The sequence below is a fragment of the Mauremys reevesii genome, linkage group 12, assembly GCF_016161935.1.
Source record: "Mauremys reevesii isolate NIE-2019 linkage group 12, ASM1616193v1, whole genome shotgun sequence".
Taxonomy (NCBI): domain Eukaryota; kingdom Metazoa; phylum Chordata; order Testudines; family Geoemydidae; genus Mauremys; species Mauremys reevesii.
In genome coordinates, this window is record NC_052634.1 from 42,418,463 (window position 1) to 42,436,250 (window position 17,788).

General features: G+C 52.0%; 1 protein-coding gene and 2 non-coding genes across 3 annotated transcripts in view; 1 reads left to right on the plus strand and 2 right to left on the minus strand.

The window, feature by feature from the left end:
* Positions 1-17,788, minus strand: part of LOC120375611 (zinc finger protein 850-like) — a gene marked incomplete at its 3' end in the record, with an annotated part of 610,246 nt that overhangs the window by 103,577 nt on the left and 488,881 nt on the right. The gene's annotated exons all lie outside the window — the stretch shown is intronic.
* On the plus strand, positions 5,088-5,251 carry LOC120376170. Its single transcript, XR_005587077.1, has one exon. It is a non-coding gene; the product is annotated as a U1 spliceosomal RNA (small nuclear RNA).
* Positions 9,632-9,829, minus strand: LOC120376388. Its single transcript, XR_005587269.1, has one exon. It is a non-coding gene; the product is annotated as a U2 spliceosomal RNA (small nuclear RNA).

Sequence of the window (17,788 nt, forward strand, 5' to 3'; positions counted from 1 at the left end):
TCAGTGATCTTCCCCTCTGGTGGAACCCACAGTCTGGGTCAACTCCTCCTGTGTCTGATCAGGAGTTGGGAGGTTTGGGGGGAACCCGGGCCTGCCCTCTACTCCGGGTTCCAGCCCAGGGCCCTGTGGATTGCAGCTGTCTATAGTGCCTCCTGTACCAGCTGCATGACAGCTACACCTCCCTGGGCTACTTCCCCATGGCCTCCTCCAAACACCTTCTTTATCCTCACCACAGGACCTTCCTCCTGGTGTCTGATAATACTTGTACTCCTCAGTCCTCCAGCAGCTACACCCTCTCCCTCTCCCTCTCCCTCTCCCTCTCCCTCTCCCTCTCCCTCTCCCTCTCCGCTCCTTGCACCGCTTGCTCCCAGCTCCTCACACTCACACCACAAACTGGAATGAGCTCCTTTTTATCCTGATTAGCTCTGCCTTGATTGGCTGCAGGTGTTGTAATCAGCCTGTCAGGGGTGCTGAAAGCCTGTGAACTGTACCCAGGTGTGTTCACAAGCAATGTGAAAACGTGCAATTCCCGCTCACACTGCACAGGGCAGCACAGCTCTGGGGTTCTCTGGAATCGCACAATAATGCTGGCTTTGTTCCCAAAGCACCTGGAGCTTTTCACAGTGAGACATGGGGGTGCTGCAGCCCCCACCGCAGCCCTTGGTCCCGCACCTCGGCTTCTCTGCAGGGAACTTGTTATGCCACAAGGGGCTGCAGGGAGACTATGCAGGAGACCCAGGCCCACACCCCGAGCACTGCAGCTCCAGCGCTGTGTTCAGGATTCATTTCTGCTCTCTGATAAACTGCTCCAGGCTCCTCTGTCCAACTAATATTCGTCCAGGCTCCCCGGCGCTGTTAGTATCTGTCCAGAGCTCTCGCCAGCCCTGACCCAGGAGAGCTGGGCGCTCGCCCTGCTCTAGGAGAGCCAGGCAGACCCTGAGCGGGGCGGCAAAGGGCACTAGACGGTGACCCTAGGCCAGTGGTGCCAGAACAATCTGTATAGTGTGGGGGGGGGGGGCTGAGCCACCCAACCAACTGTAACCCCTGGGTGTGATGGAAACCACGTCAAGCCAGGGGCTGCTGCAGCCCCCCCAGTTCCAGCCCCGCTGCCCAGGCAGCTCCCCCAGCCTGACACACACACCCAGCCCCGGCCCCCAGCCCCCCCCCGGGCTCCTCAGCCCAGAGGGGCCCCCGGCTGAGTGGGAATCAGAACCCCCCGAAATTACCCTGGGACCAGCATGATCTGCCTCCGCCCTGCCCTGCTCCGCATGTATTCGGAGTGAGTCAGTTTCCCTGTCCCAACATGTGTCCTGTCCTGTGTCTCTTCTCCTCCCCAGCTCCTTCCAAACCAGCCCATTTCCCTGCACCCTGGACTGGGTCTCTGCCAACCCCCCTTCTCCCCTCCTGCCCCCAATATCTCCCTGCCCCTACAGGTCTATAGGGCTGGATCCCTCCCTCCCCCCTTCTCCCCTCATTTCCTGCCTCTGGGGGGGTCTATGGAGATGGGCCTTTCCTCTGTCATCCCCTCTCCTACCCCCCCATATCCCGCTGCCTCTAGGGGTCTATGGGGCTGGGTCTCTCCTCCCTCCATCCCCTCCCCTGCCCCCAATATCCCTCTGGGGCTCTGTGGGGCTGGGGCTGGGGCTCTCTCCCTGCCTCTGTGCTCCCCCCTGCACACGATGTCCTGGGAATGACTCAGTTTCCCTGGACCAACATTTCACACACCCCACCCCCACATGTCTCCCTCCACCCCACCCCATTTCTCCTGCACCCCAGGCTGGGTCTCTGCCAATCCCCCTTCTCCCCTCCTGACCCCAAGATCTCCCTGCCCGTATGGGTCTACGGGGGTGGGTCTCTCCCTCCCCCTTCTCCCCCATCCCCTCATCCCTTCCCCAATAGCTCCCTGCCCCAGTCTGTCTACGGGGCTGGGTCTCTCCTGAAGCCCCGCCCCAGCGCGGGGCTCACAGACAGTCCCCGCCCGGCGGCTGTGACGTGCGCTGACGGGCTCACTCTCTGCAGGCGACTCATTCACTGGAAACCAAAACGACAGAAGGTGTCACGTGTCCATGGGCGGGGCTATGCAGATGAGCAGTGTCTGGCGGCAGGACGGAGAGCAGCGAGAGGAACCGAAGGAGCCCGGCGGAGAGAATTCTCTGCGTGTGGACAGAATCCGGTGTGGGGAGCTCGTGCTGTCAGTGCCTGCACCGGAGTCACTTCGGGGCAGTGATTGCTACTGAGCTGCATAGTGACCAAAGGCGTGTGAATGGGGTGTGATGCCTGGCGGGGAGCAGCTCATGGTGAAAAGAAAGCAGCAGATCCTGTCCTAGCAGGGGGATGTGGGGGTGTGGGGTTTTTTTGCAAGCATGAGTGGGATTGTTGTGGGTGCAACTAGACCCGCCCCCCCCTTCTCTGGTGGGGCGGGGCTTCTACTGTCTGCCTGGGGGAGGGGAGGTCAATGATGTCACAGCCCATGGTAGAGGGGAGGTTGAATCATGTTTCTGAAGTGGGAGAGCAAATCCCCCCGGCTCCCACTCACTCTCCACTAGGGGGCTGGGCTGGAATCTCTAGGGAGGGGAGCACAGGTAAAAACAGTCTCCCCTATGGAACCCAGAAGTCCTGGCTCCCAGTCCCCCTGCTCTAGACCCCCTCCACTCCCTGGGCCAGGGATAGAACCCAGGTGTCCTGGTGCCCAGCCCCCTCCTGTTCTGACCACTCGACCCCACTCCCCTTCCAAGGTGGTGCAGGGGTCACTGGGTCTGTGTCTCAGCTCTGCTAAGGGCCATGACTGATTTTCCCAAAGTGTTTCCTTCTGAATCCAGCACATCTGCCCCCCCCCGCCCGGTCGCTGCCCACCGCCGTGTGGGGGCACCAGCACTGTGCCGGGTCGTGATGGGAAATTGGCCAAGCTGGCCCAGGAGAGACGTGTGTGTCCCTGCTGCCCCCTGCTGGCGGGGCTGAGCCCTGCTCTGTGTGTCTGTGTGTGGTGGCTTTGCAGAATTTTGTATCCTGCAGCAAGTGACACACACACATATTGACGCACAAAGGCACTCACACAATCCCAAGAACACTCACACACAACATACCCAGAGGGGCATGCTAGCCCAACCCCCAAAGAGAGAAACAATCACATCTCCAGCCATACTCACAATCACACAGACACACACACACCAGAATATTCACAATTGTGCTCAGAGACACAACCGCACACAGTTGACTCCCACTACTCCCAACACAAGGACCTCCTGCCCCCCACAGCGTGTGCCGAGGCCTGTGGAACTCACTGCCACTGGACAGCTACCAATGAGAATGGACCTTTCCAGGAGACCAATAGACATGGCCGTGGCGACAGAGGGCGCTGGGCTCCCAGGATCTGACCCAGGCTGAGACTGGTTCTGACCTAGAGGGGTCTATCCAGCAGGGGGCAGCGTGACCCACACACAGACTCACCAGAAGCGTCTTTCTTAGCGGGTCTCCCAGGCCATCCCCCACCCTGCCCCAGGGTTGGGTAACAAAGGGGCAGTACGGGACTCTGGGCTGTGTCACAACCCGGCCCCAGCCCCTCGCTCCCACACGCTGCTGAGTTGGGTAACTGCCGAGGGATTGCACAAGAGAGAGTCAGAGCCAGGGAGAGAACCCAGGAGTCCTGGCTCTCCCCCCGACACCTCTAACCACTGGACCCCACTCCCCTCCCAGGGCTGGAGATAGAACCCAGGAATTCTGACCACCAAACCCACCCCACCCCGCTCTAACCACCAGACCCCACACGCCCCTTTTAGATTTTAGTCCCGCTGCCTTTTCTATCCACCCACCCCACCTGTCCATCCCTTTGCTGCAGGTTTCTGGGGTGTCACCCCTGCTCTGCACTCCCCCAGTGCAGCCCAAGGCTTTTCCTCCTCCCAACCACACATCCTCTCCCCCTCGTGCTGGATTGTCTGCTTGGCCCCCTGTCCCCTCTCGGGGTGCGCTGTGCAGCATGGCTGGGGATTGTGCAATGGCCCAGCACCAGGCAACACAGAATGGACACCACATGCCCTGCCCCACCTCATGTGAGCTGCTCTCCAGGTGCATCGGAGCCCAGCACCCCGCACCTGGGCCCTCCTGCCCCACAGGGGGTGAGCTGCAGCCCCACCACACTCCGCAGAGGGGAGAAGGGTCAGGCCAGCCAGCCCTTGTAACATGGGGAAATCACCATCAGGGTCGACGGTATGGGGGCTGTGACATACAGAGAAACAGTTGTTGCGCTGAAAGAGGGCAGCAGAGCATACACACACACACACACACACACACACACACACACAGGATGCTCTGGGGCGGAAGGACCCCAGCCGCCGGCAAAGACCGGGAGCGGAAGAAGCTCCTGCGCCCGGCCCCGCAAGAGTTTTGCAGGCCCCCCAGAGCGAGTGAAGGACCCTGCTCCAGGGGCCCCGAAAAACTCTGGTGGGGGCCTCTGTGGGGCTCGGTGCCTGGGGCAAATTGCCCCTCTTGCCCCCCCTCTGGGCGGCCCTGCTTGCCCGTGCACTCAGCCTCACTTGGCAGGTAACAAAGGGATCAGTGGCCGTCCAGTTTCTGGAGAGTGGCTGACAACACCCGACCTTCTGCCCTGAGGAGAAGCTGAGGTGAGACAAGGCAGGGGAGGTCATTCTTGTATGGGACCAACTTCCAGTGGGGGGAGGGGGAGAGCGAGAGAGAGAAGCGACACGCAAGCTGCGCTCTTTCCCCAGCAGCAGGTGCGCCACGTGGTCTCTCTGCTGGCCTGGCTTCCCGGGACGGGACCCGGCTACCACTAGAGGGCAGGCAAGAGCGGCGGCCCGGGTGGGCAGGGGGCGGGGCCCGAGCGGAGGGGCGGAGCCGCGTGAGCGGGTATGCAGATCTGTGTGCGAGCAGAGCATTGTGGGAGCGGAAGCAGGCTGCCAGGCAGGGCCCGACTTTAGCACCGGGAGCTCGGCGTGGGGAAGGGACGGTCTCCGGGGGCTGCGTTGGGGCAGCTGTCGGCAGTGGGGGCCGGTGTGGGCAAGGCCGGCGGTCTGCCCCGTGTGTGATAGGTGCGGGGCGAGCGAGGGCAGGCGGAGGCCGGGCAGCAGGAGCTCATACTTACCTAGCAGGGGAGATACCATGATCATGAAGGTGGTTTTCCCAGGGTGAGGCTCATCCATTGCACTGCGGGTGTGCTGACCCCTGTGATTTCCCCAAATGTGGGAAACTCAACTGCATAATTTGTGGTAGTGGGGAACTGCGTTCGCGCTCTCCCCTGGTGATTGGTTGGAACAACAGACAACTAAAAGTGGGCTGCTTAGGCTTACTGCACTGCAAAGCAGATTCTCAGAAAAGCAGTTGTTATTCTGGGCCTTTGGGAGTGCTCTTTTCTGCCGGTCCTGTACCTTTGGGCATCTTTGTCACATGTTCTTCCTTGTAAGCAAAGCTCAGCTCTGAAACTTTACTTGGGTCATATAAGGCTCTCTGTGTTCTTGGCTTTCCCTGGTCTTTTGCAGCTGATCTGCTCTCTAGTCTGCTTTTGGGGGGCTTGGACCGGTGCCTTCTTTGGCTCTAAGTGGAGCTGCCTGTCTGCTCTGCTTCTTTCCCTGCTTGTAGCTTCTTGCCCGGCCCTTCTTCTCGGGCTCTTCCTCCTTTGACGGGAGGACGGCCTGTCGAAAACGCCTGTCCCACCTGGTCTCCTCGTCCAACAGGCAGCCTCGCCCCCTGCCCTGGGGCCGCTTTGGCTTTCGCTGTCTGTTCCTGTTTCTTGGTGGCCACCCTGTCTGTGCTACGGAGACTAGGCTGTCACAACCCCATGCTGGAGGAGGGCTTTCCATCGCTTGAGGCCCACCCGCCTCCCGAATGCCCTTAGCTACGCTGCGGGTTAGGGCGGCGTGGCGCGTCGCCCAGGAGCGGGTTTTCCTTTGCACACCTCTGACGAACGGAGCTGTTTTGACTTAACTGTTCAGCACGCACCTACCCTCGGGCCTGGTCTGCACGGGGAACGTAAATCGGCGCGGCTACATCAGTCCGCGCCTTGGTCGGAAGAATTCTTCCGTCGACCTAGCTCCCGCCTTTCGGGAGGTGGATGGCGGCACCAACGAGGAAAACCCTCTCCGGGACCCTTCTCCGGGAACAGGACCCTTCCGTTTGGGGAGATTATGCTGCTTTAAAAAAGAGAAATTGTTTAACTGCCTTTCTCTGAGGCAAGGTTGACTTTGTATTGCTTCCCTCGTGGCTCCTTATAGCAGTTGTGTTCTGAAATCTTTAGGGTTTGACTTAATTTATGATGAAATCTTGCTGTAACTTTATTCTAATTTTCAATGAGTAACTAGACCTGAGCTGTTTGGCGTGTTAGTGGAGGATTGTTTAAAACCTGGGATTCCACTTTCGGCTGCCTTTCCATTCCATTTCCTCTGAAAGCCCACCGAAAGCCTCCACTTCCTACATAACTCTCTCAAACCTGCAGTCATCAGGCATACAGAAGATGCTTACAGTTTCACTCCATACGAGTCCAGTTCCTTGCTGTTTCCTGTCTAACCACTGCACACATATGGTATCCCCTCCTACCGGAGCTGCTTCCTGGCTTTTGCGCTCAGGACAGGAAAACGAGAATGGAGAGGTAAGCTGTGCAGGGAACTCTTCCTCAGCTCGCACTGCACCCCCCAAGGGCCTTTCGAGGTCTTCTACGGACTTCAGGTTTTATTTGATTTCCAAGGTTTATGGGCTCATTAATTAGCCATCTCTCCTAATGCAGGGATCCTACGGGTCAGACCAAAGATCGATGGCCCAAAAGAGCTAAGAAACAGAAATAAAGGTGAGCGCTAGGCGTTACATTCAGATGAGCATCCAGAATCTGACTGTGCTCTGGCAAGTTCAACACTGCCGAAAAGAAGGAGCTCGTCAGGTCCCTCTGCTAACACCCAAATCTGGTGGCTAGTCGGTCTGCTGGGAAATAAGGAAAAGGAAATGAATTAAAGGAGTCAGGCAATAACAAGGAAATGAAGAGGTTTGTCGAACGGGTTCTGTCTGATTTATCGTCTTCCCAGCTACCCATCCAAGTTAAAGCCCTAGCCCAGTATCCTGTCTGCTGACAGCGGCCAATGCCAGGTGCCCCAGAGGGAATGAACAGAACAGGGAATCATCAAGTGCTCCATCCCCTGTCGCCCATGCCCCGCTTCTGGCAGACAGGGATACCTAGCTAGGGATACCGCTGGCAAAGCGCCATAGATGGACCTATCCTCCATGAATTTATCTAGTGCTTTTTTGAACCCTGTTATAGTCTTGGCCTTCACGACATCCTCTGGCAAAGGGTTCCACAGGTTGACAGTGTGATGCGTGAAGAAAGACTTCCTTTTGTTTGTTTTAAAGCTGCTGCCTATTAATTTTATTTGGTGACCCGTAGTTCGTGTGTTATGAGAAGGAGTAAATAACTCTTCCTTATTTACTTGCTCCACGCAGTTCATAGTTTTATAGACCTCCCTCGTATCCCCCTTTAGTCGTCTCTTTTCCAAGATGAAAAGTCCCAATCTTATGAATCTCTTCTTAGATGAAAGCTGGTCCATAACCCCTCATCATCTTTGTTGTCCGTTTCTGAATCTTTCCCATTCCCATATATCTTTTTTGAGATTGGGGCGACCGCATCAGCACGCAGTATTCACGATGTGGGCGTACCATGGATTGATATTGAGGCGATATGATAGTTTCTGTCTTATTACCTGTCCCTTTCTTAATGATTCCCAATGCTCCGCGGCACATTGAGTGGATGTTTTCAGAGAACTATCCACAACGACTTCCAGATCTCTTTCTCGCGTGGTAACAGCTAATTTAGACCCCATCGTTTTATAGGGATAGTTGGGATTATGTTTGCCAATGTGCATTACTTTGCACTTATGAGCACCGACGTTCATCTGCCATTCGGTTGTCCCGTCACCCAGTTTTGTGAGATCTCTTTGTGGCTCTTGGCAGTCTGCCTGGGACTTAACTCTCTTGAGCAATTTTGTATCATCTGCAAATTTTGCCACCTCACTGTTTAGCCCTTTCCCCAGATCATTTATGAATAAGTTGAACAGTACTGCTCCCAGTACAGACACCTGGGGATAAGAGAGGGCAGATCCTCTTCTGACACTGGCAGACCAGGTGCCAGCTCATGCCAAGGCTCCTAGGCCTTACTGAAAAGTGACAAACGCATGGCTGGAAACTAGTCTTGCTCACCTGTTTGTTAGTGTTGTTAAAACAGGCATTAGCTTTATAAAAACGTGTTTAGAGTTTATGACAAGCTCGTGAGTTGCTGCATGCATTATTCTCACCTATAATAGCCGTAGCCCATGTTGTAAGGTGATATATAAGCATTGGCACTAAAGCTGTAAACCCCCTTGCCGCCACGCCACCAGTCAGGAGAGAAGTATTACCAAGTGTGAAATGGTAGTTTACCAGAAGAGGCGTCATCTCCTTTCCAACAAGAGAAGGCCCTGACTGAGACATCAGACAAGCCACTATGGATCATCCGTGGACAAAAGACTTGGTTGATTGCTCCTCCTCACACACCTACGAGGAGGCAGAGCCCTGCACAAACACTTGCCCCCATCAGCTTGAGCTCTGGGGGAATGGAATAAAAATCCCTGTCAGGAAGAAACTGTTGTTCCCCCCTCCCCACGATGCTGCTTGGACTTCAGGGAGACGGCACACCTTCTAAGCAGCAACAAGGGATCCCGGCTATTTGGCTAGGGTTAGCCCTAAAGGACATACAGAGCTTGCGTGTTACAGCAGCTTCTACTACCCCTGGGTGGCAAGATAGAGTCAGGGTGCCCAAGGGGTCTGTCTGTGACTCCATGTTAAGGCTGTTCTAGTGCCTGAGGAGTTCACACTTGATACTTGGTGGGTGAAATCAAAGTGTGGAACACACAACCGTGAGGAGCCCCGCTGCCTGCCAGCCCCAGGCGCCGGGGGCTGCTGCTCTCTGGGGCTCTGGCCACACTAGAAAGGTAAGTTTCTAGCTTGCCTGGTTCAGAAAACCAGAAGGGAAAGAAAGAGAACCCACATTACATTTTTTTAAAAAAGAATCCTCCTGATTTGTAAGCCACTGTCATGATTTGGGGGATTTTCCAATAGCGAGGATGGCAACAATGAGAAGCTAAGGGTTATTATGTAGCATTTAGATTACAGTAGGCTTGGGGGGGGGAATCAGGATTGGGGCCCCTGTGTGCCGGGTGCAGCACGACACCTAGTGCCTTGTCTTGATCTTACGAACCAAGATACATAGAATGTAGGCTGGGTGGGGAGAAGTCTAGTTACCTCATGCTGTGGTGGATATACAAGTGCCCTCAAATATTACCAACTGCCCCACCCCACCCCCCAAACATACAAAAAAAAAAAAACAACCAATCCCATCTCCCAACAGACCCAGAATCTGGAAAGCATTTGTCCCTCATACTGTTGAAAAGACTCACAGCAGAAAGAAGGAGTCCAGCTTCTTAAATAACTCTCTAGCAAGAAAAAGAAGAACCTCTCACATCTATAGACTCACAAAACACTTCCAAGAAACTGTAAAGAAAGAAAAACACCCTGATTTTTCTGCTACTTCAAAAAACATTTGCTTTAAAGAAAGTATCACACTTCAACTCTTTTCTGCTTTTCTAACCAGAAGGTTCTCCTCTAAAGGAGATACACCATTCCTGGAAGCACTGCAATACCAGGTCAATGCATAGGGCAGACAAAACAAGCTTCTGTTCTAACCCCCCCCCCGCTTCAAAAATCAAGTTAATATACAGTCCTCACATCAAGGATGTATCAGAGATTAAACTGATAAGAACAGACACGACACTTTGATCTGAGCTCCAAGGAGCCGAGAAGCAATACTCACACTCTGCTACGCACGCACACCCCTGCGCCCACCCATTTCGACCTCACCAGGACGAGCTCCCAGAACCGCAACAAACACCACAACTCGGGAACTCTACCTGAGAATCACTTCCCCAAAATGACTCCAGTGGAAGACTTCAAAGCAAGAACCCTTAACACACAATTCTGTTCAAAGACAGACAAGTCTTGCAGATGCCTTCCTCTCCCTGGTTTCCCCTCTATACTCCTATTTCCATAAAGCCACCCACTGACCTGGACTACCAATCTCTCACGGTTAACTCTTACAGCAAAACAGGGCAAAGAAAGCCTATGCAAGCGCTATTCCGCAGCCCCGAGGCTCTTTTCTGCTCCTTCCCACAGAACTAGCTCAAACAGACAGTCAATTGCATCAAAGCAATTCCTCGCCATTTGGGGCATTGGTGCCCCTTAGTCGCTCTGAGGTGATCGGCTGGTTCCTTCTGGCCTGAAACGCCAGAAATCTGACTCAAAGGGCCACAACCTTCCTCTTCTTCTGCTCCTATGAACCAGCCCTCATCTGGGCAAAACGTTTACCGTTTCCTAAGTTAAAACACTGGTGTTTTCCCAACAGGAAAGGGATGGACAATTTCTCTTCTGTGGGAAGACGAGGGAAACCATGCAATCACCTTCTGGAAGGTATATTAAGGAGGGCGGCGGAAGAGCCCTCACGGACTAGACTAAGAAAGCAGCTCTTGAACTGACCTTCCAACAATGACAAACTAAAATCTGCAAGAGCAGCCTTTCAACTCAGGGGCCCAATAATAAGCTGTTACCAATAACTAACCGAAGAGTTACAAATGACTCCAAACCAGACACTTTTAGGACAAACCAAACGTTAACACAAACTACAACACATTTCTTTGCTGGTCTTCCACCATGATACTCTCCTCCACCGTTCCTCCCAAAAACATACAAAACCAAAGAGCCAGTAGAATGCACATCACAAAACAGTCCCCTGCTAGCTAGGAAACAATCTCACTAACATGAGAATCTTAAAGAAAAAAAACCATTTTCAGAGCTCTGAGCTTTTTTCATATACTACAGAAAAGCTTCAGCCAGTGACACCAATTCAGGTAGCCCCCTTCTGTTTTTCTCACAGCAGGCAACAGCCTTGCCAAAGCAAAGCCTTAAAAAATTGGGTACAAACTCATATACATTCCTCTCCACGGAAAAATGCAAAGGGAAATAGGCTGGCCAGGGGCATGAGGACAATGGCCCAGACAAACGGGGAGGGACTTGGTCCAGGGGTGGAGGAAGACAGAAAAAGGGACAGGCATGGGATTGGCTTCCTGTCTTTTTTCCTTTGCTCAGCATTTTACCTGTGACTGTAATGGGGAGACTTGAGAAATACCTGTGATGCTGGCGAGGTAGGTGGCTGCCCCGAGAGCACAGAGCTGAGCATTTTCCACTGGGTTGCTGTCTACACCCTCAGCGCCTGGCCATGATCGTATAGTGGTTAATACTCTGCGCTCTGGCTGCAGCATTCATCATTCATTCATTCATGCCCGTCACCCCAACCGGGGTATGGGCCGCCAACAACAGATCTCCATAGTCTTCTATCCTGGGCCATTGGCTCTAGCTGGTTCCAGGTATAGCCCATTTTTTTGCTATCAACCTGAAGGTCGCGTCGCCAGGTATTTCTTGGGCGGCCTCTTTTCCGCTTGCCTTGGGGGTTCCACTGCAGTGCCTGTCTGGTGATGTTGGTTGGCTGCTTGCGTAGTGTATGTCCTATCCAGCCCCACCTTCTCCTTCTAATTTCTTCCTCTGCTGGGAGTTGATGGGTCCTCTCCAAGAGGTGGATGTTACTGACGGTGTCTGGCCAGCGGATCTGGAGAATCCTTCTGAGGCTTAATCCTCTTCATTTTAGTTCTGAAGGATGCTGTGATGATCCTGGGACCATGTGCCTCCCAACCAATCAGTGCTCTCTGCGTCCATCTTGTCTCGCTAATGCCTAGTAGGGTCAGGTTGTTGCTCCTCATCTCTGCTGCAACCTGCGCCGTCTTTCCTGACTCGTACATGGTCCTCACGTTCCATGTGCCGATGGTAATCCTCCTGGCTGCAAGAAGGGTGATCGGCTTAGTGGCTTCCTCGCGGCTTTCACCACCCAGCGTCATGCATCTTCGAGTTGAAGACCCTTCTTTTTCCAGGCTAAAAGTCTCTGTTAACTCTATTGTTGGCGTTTCTGTAGCAAGCTGATTTTTACAGGGTGGAGTTGCTGGCCCCACGCCCAACCCTCCTCCTTTACCCTGACTTGGGACAGGCAGATGGCCCCAAAGGACCTCTCTGGTGGAGTTTGGCTGCAGCAGCCTCGGTTCAAATCTGGGTCATGGCATTGCTTTTTGGTGGGGAGGGGCTATCCTGCAGCACGCCTCGTGGCTCAGTCTGATGGCGTCCATTTGCAAAGAGAGCCATCAGCCGGTCCTTAGTTTCTGCTTGGTAAAGGCAAGTCAGTGGGGTCCATCGTTCAGAAAAAGAGTACCAGCACTTCTTGATGGGCGCAAGGGTCCAAAAGCAGCGCATTCCCTCTTGGAAAGGGCTGTGTTTCGAATGTCCGTCCAGTGCGCGTTGAAGGGAAGGATCTGTGTGCCTGGGAAGCTGCGTCCCTCCAGAGGCGCTTGAGAAGCCAAAGGGGCCATGGGTGAGTTTGTGATGAGGTGAGTGTGAAGTGTGGAAGGGGGAGGGTGGCAAGAGGAGGTTTTGAGAGGAAAAAAGGTGCTGCTGAGCTGGTAGGTGAGGGCAAGGTCCCAGGCTGGTGTTGTGTGAGGAGCTGTGTACGCCCGGAAAGGCGTCCTGCTGGGCAAGGGCAGGTGAGGAGGGCCAGGGCTTTTCCTAGGGCTGTTGCTGCAGCCAAAGCCTTTGGGAAGCAGAAGAGGGACATCTCACTTTCAACACCTACATCACATCTGGTTTTCAGACGCCATCACCCTCATCTAAAATTTCAGGTTTCCTACAACCCTGTGCCTTCTGAGGTGTTCTAATCTCCCCCCTCACTTATTAGATGGACACTAGGACAGAGGCAGAATAGAGACACTTAGCTTAATGAGAACCTCAAACTCCCGCACGGTGGGCCACAGAGTCAAGCAACCAGCACTCACAATCGGTACCGGCCTTGTTTGGGTTTTTTTCCCAAACTAGCTCAGCACTCAGGGTGTTGAGCCCTTCTGGAAATCTTGCAAAAGAGTTTGGAGCCTGAATGGGTGTTGAGTTCTTAAGAAAACCTTGTTTTTGTTTTGTTTGGTGAACCTGGATGTTTATTGCTGTTTTCGTTCAGCTCCACTAGGCTCTTTCAGCTGGTCCGTTCCCCATTACAGAGGGTCCAAGCAGAGCGAGTGAAGGAACCCTGTGCTCAGCATCACAACCTGAGCCCGAGGAAAAGCCCTGAAACACGCTCAAATGACGCTTTAGGTTCATCCATCAGAATAACAAGAGCAAGACAAAGACATCTCAAGAGGAAGAGTCCTCGGCTTTCATTTACCCCATCGCAACCCTCTTCACTTCTTCTTCTGCCTACCTAGAGGCTCGTCCAGGAAAATCACTCAACTGATTATAATTTGGGCAGAGAAACCCAGGGAGGGCTTGTGCTCCCCCTCCATGTGAGTGGATAGCACTCTGACTTCGTCTACGGGGTCTCTCAGCTTTGGCTTCCCCAGTTTGTCAACTCAGTGCAGGCAGGAAGCAGGCTCTCCTCGGCTTTGCAAGCCACTTTCTGTCCAAATTGGGAAACCGGTCCAGTCTCCATTCCCCTGTGAGAACAAGAGCAGAGAGTTCACCAGCTGAACCCAATCCGAGGCATTGAAAAAAATGGAATTATGCTTCCCATTCCTCCGTCAGGATCACCAGGGAAACACACCAAAATCCCAAGAGGAACAACTCGTCTCTGTTTTATTTACCCCCAACGCAATCCTCTCCGCTTCTTCTGCCTCCCTCGAGGCTCTTCCAGGGACAAAACTCATTGAGCTGATAGGATTTGGGGGATGGAAACGGAGAGAGGGGCTTTGACACCTCCTGAGAGGATGTGGACGCGATAGAACAGCTCTCTCGGTTTTAGAAGCCTCCTAGCCTGGCTCTTTTGTTGTCAATTCTGTGCCATCAGGAAGCAGCGAAAGCAGGGTAGGGAGGGCACCCGGTGACGTTGCACTCCATACGTTTTATGAAAAGATGCTTATAAGTGTGAGTATGATGTAAGTGGAATATGCTTGATGCAAAAGGTCTCTTGTAAGGTATCATAACAAAGGTTCTAACCTACTGAATATATGCCTCCTATTTGTATGCATGTCTCATTCTTGTCTCTGAAGCTGGAAATATGAAGTCTAACTCTGAGGTCCTATTGTAATTGTGCAAAGCGTGGGCCACTAATGGCGGTTTAAAACCTTGACGGCTCCCATTGACAATTGGTTGTAAATGGTTTATTGACCTGCAAACCTTCCTGTGTACGTGTGGGCCAACCCAGGAAGAATGGAAAGTAGGGGTCTTACAGAGACCACGATAGTGGAATCCATCTTAAATCTGGTATTTTTCCGTTTAGAAGGAAGGGTGAGGACCCGGAGAGACAAAAGATTCCTGCCTTATGCCAAAGCTATAAAAGGGGGTGAAGCAGGACAAAGGGGCTGCCAGTCATGAGAAAACCCCTGCCAGTCATGAGAAAACCTAAGATGTCTGCTGGAAGTAACAAAGACCGAAGCAGGGGAAAGTTGGGCCCAGACTAGGCAGGAGTCTAGTCTGTGAAAGAAGCTGATTGGAACACCTCTGAGGGTGAGCTATTCCCTGGAATCAGTTTCTTAATGTATTAGGCTTAGGCTTGCGTGTTTTGTTTTAGTTTGCTTGGTGACTTCCTTTGTTCTGTCTGTTATTACTTGAAATCACTTAACTCCTACTTTTTAGCCTTAATAAAAATGACTTTTGTTTATTAATAAACCCAGAGGAAGTGATTAATCCTGGGGAGCAAACAGCTGTGCATCTCTCTATCAGTGATCTAGAGGGTGAAGAATTTAGGAATTTACCCTGTATCAGCTTTATAGAGAGTACAAAGGGATTTATTTGGGGTTTTAGATCCCACTGGGAGCTGGGTGCTGGAGACAGGTGCTGAGCTGTTTTGAGTTAAAGTCTGCAGCTTTGGGGTGTGGCCCAGAGCCTGGGTCTGTGTTGCAGCAGGCTAGGGTGTCTGGCTCAACAAGGCAGGGTTCTGGAGTCCCAAGCTGGCAGGGAAAACGGGCTCGGAAGTCATTTCAGTCCCAAGGGGATCTCTGTGACCGAACCCATCACAGTGACGTAGTCGAGCAGGATATGTGCACAGATGATTGCTTTGAGACACTGGTAGTGATTTTTAAGCGTGTTGCGGAGGACAGACAAAGTGCTTATTCGTGAAAGGGAAGATGACAACTTTGGTTGCCAAATTGGCTGGAAAGCTCTGGATATATTCAGTAAGATGCCTATTGCTGATGCTTCAAACTATGGTCTATTTAAGGAATTGGTTTGAAACAGTTTCAGATTAGGCCCGAAACCTAGAGGGTTTAATTCACAACTCTTTCAACTCCCAGAGCCCTTCTACAGCACAGATGATTTGTATACACCTTCACCGTGAGCCAAATTGGCAGGTTTCCGGGAGCCCTGTGAGTCCGATGTTGTTTTAGTCTCCCTGCTGATTTATTAGGAGAATAAAAGATGGACACCAGAACTGAGGCAGACTACGGACACCGCATTCTGAGAAAACAATGGTGAACCTCCAACTCCACAAGTGTGGGCCACATAGACAAGTAACCAGCACCCACAATCTTTACAAGCTTTTTTCCAAAATAACTCATCTTTTGGAAAAATAGGTTGAGCCTTTTTGACAATCTGGCTAAAGATTTTAGTGCCTAACTGGGAGCCTAGTTCTTCTGCAAATCTGGCCCTAGCGGTGGGTGTGAGACCTTCTGAAAATTCTGGCCAATGTGTCTGGAAGCTCCAAGAAGCATCGCAAATTTGAGCATTTACTAGAACAGGATGAACAAAACCTTCCTTCCTTGGCCTACAATCACCTTGATTCCAGGTTGAGGTTTCAAGAGAATTGATTTGATTCTTAGATGCAATGCGAAACAAACACCCTCCTGTAGACATTGGAAGAGGGAGGCTGAAATGGATCTGCCACTAAACCACGTTGCCTTTCGTCAGTAGCCACCTGAGCAAGAGGGTAACCACTGGCCTAGAGGTGAAAGGCCCATAGCCCATGCTCAGAAGCTTTCAGAGGCTAGATCTTAGGAATGGAAAAGCTTAATGATCTTTCTCTGGGGTGTTACTTCCAAAGACTTGTATATAGTGCTGGGTGAAATGTTTTTGGATGAATATTATATTTAGTGAAATATTTTGGTGGACCCAAAATGATTGTTTTAGTTTGGTTTGGTTTCACCAAGAAAAGTGAAAAGAAAGAAAAGATCTTGGGTCAAAGTGCAATGTTGTTCTAATTTAGGTTAGGCTCGGTAAGAAGGAAAAACTAAATTGTTTGCACAAGTAAGTGTATTTGTGTAAAGGGTGCAGAGGCTGGGCCTTAAGGGCAGATAGCCATATTGTAGTAGTTGGAAGCTGCTTTCCTCATAGCCTCAAAGAGTTTCCAAGCATTCTGAAGGAGGCCAGGAAGTTGCATTCTTCTGGTGGTGGTGAAAGCGCCAAATCCTAACCACTAGACCACCAGGGAGATGACATGTGGGGGTTGGGCATAACTTTCTAGGCCTACTTTCTGTCCAACTGAGGCCATTCGTTCGTCTTCAAAGGAGGTTAACACAAGCTCTGAGCTTTTCGTTTCCTTATGGTTCCCTTCCTATTTTAGCACTGATATGAAAAAGAAACATAAAACATATTAAGACAATTTCCAATATTGTTATACATTGAGGCCATGTTTTTTAAAAAAAACAGTTTGTTGCTATCTTGTTTTACTCTCCATGGGCTTACAGGAAATGTATGAGGATGAATAAGATGTGGTGGAATCGTCAGCCTTACAATCTCCATCCCAATGAAGAGGGCTGGTGGAGGATTTGAGAAAGAAGCAGTTATCTCAACTACTGAGCGCTGGCGAAGATATAGAAATAAGTAGAGAAGCTCTAGATGGCTGCTCAGGGGGAGGGGGGCAATCAGCTTCTGAAAGGTTATTTGTTCCCTCTCTTGCCTGGGCTAGAAGAGACTCAACTCTCTTAGGACCATGGAATTGTCAATGTGTCTTGTCTTCATGATGTACTAAAGGTCCGAGACCGCCTCAGCTGGTTGAGAGGACAAAGAGTGGATTCCCTTATGCTCTGAGACTCTAAGGGAGAGTGATGTCCCTTAGACAGAGTCTAAATTGGCAGGTTTCCGGGAGCCCTGTGAGTCCGATGTTGTTTTAGAGTACGTTTACACTTACGGGACGGTCGACGCTACAGTTCGACTGCTCGGAGTTGAACCATCGCGTCTGATCTAGGCGCGATAGTTCGAACCCGAAGCGCTTAGTTCGAACTCCGGTACTCCACCGCGGCAGAGGAGTTGCGGAGTCGACCTGGAGCCGCGGAGTTCGCTCGGGCGTCTGGATGGTAAGTAAGTCGAACTAGGGAAGACGAATTCAGCTACGTTATCTACGTAGCTGAATTAATACCCTAGTTCGACCCCAACTTTAGTGTAGACCAGGGCCTAGTCTCCCTGCTGATTTATTAGGAGAATAAAGATGGACACCAGAACTGAGGCAGACTACGGACACCGCATTCTGAGAAAACAATGGTGAACCTCCAACTCCAGCAGTGTGGGCCACATAGACAAGTAACCAGCACCCACAATCTTTACAAGCTTTTTCCAAAATAACTCATCTTTTGGAAAAATAGGTTGAGCCTTTTGACAATCTGGCTAAAGATTTTAGTGCCTAACTGGGAGCCTAGTTCTTCTGCAAATCTGGCCCTAGCGGTGGAGTGTGAGACCTTCTGAAAATTCTGGCCAATGT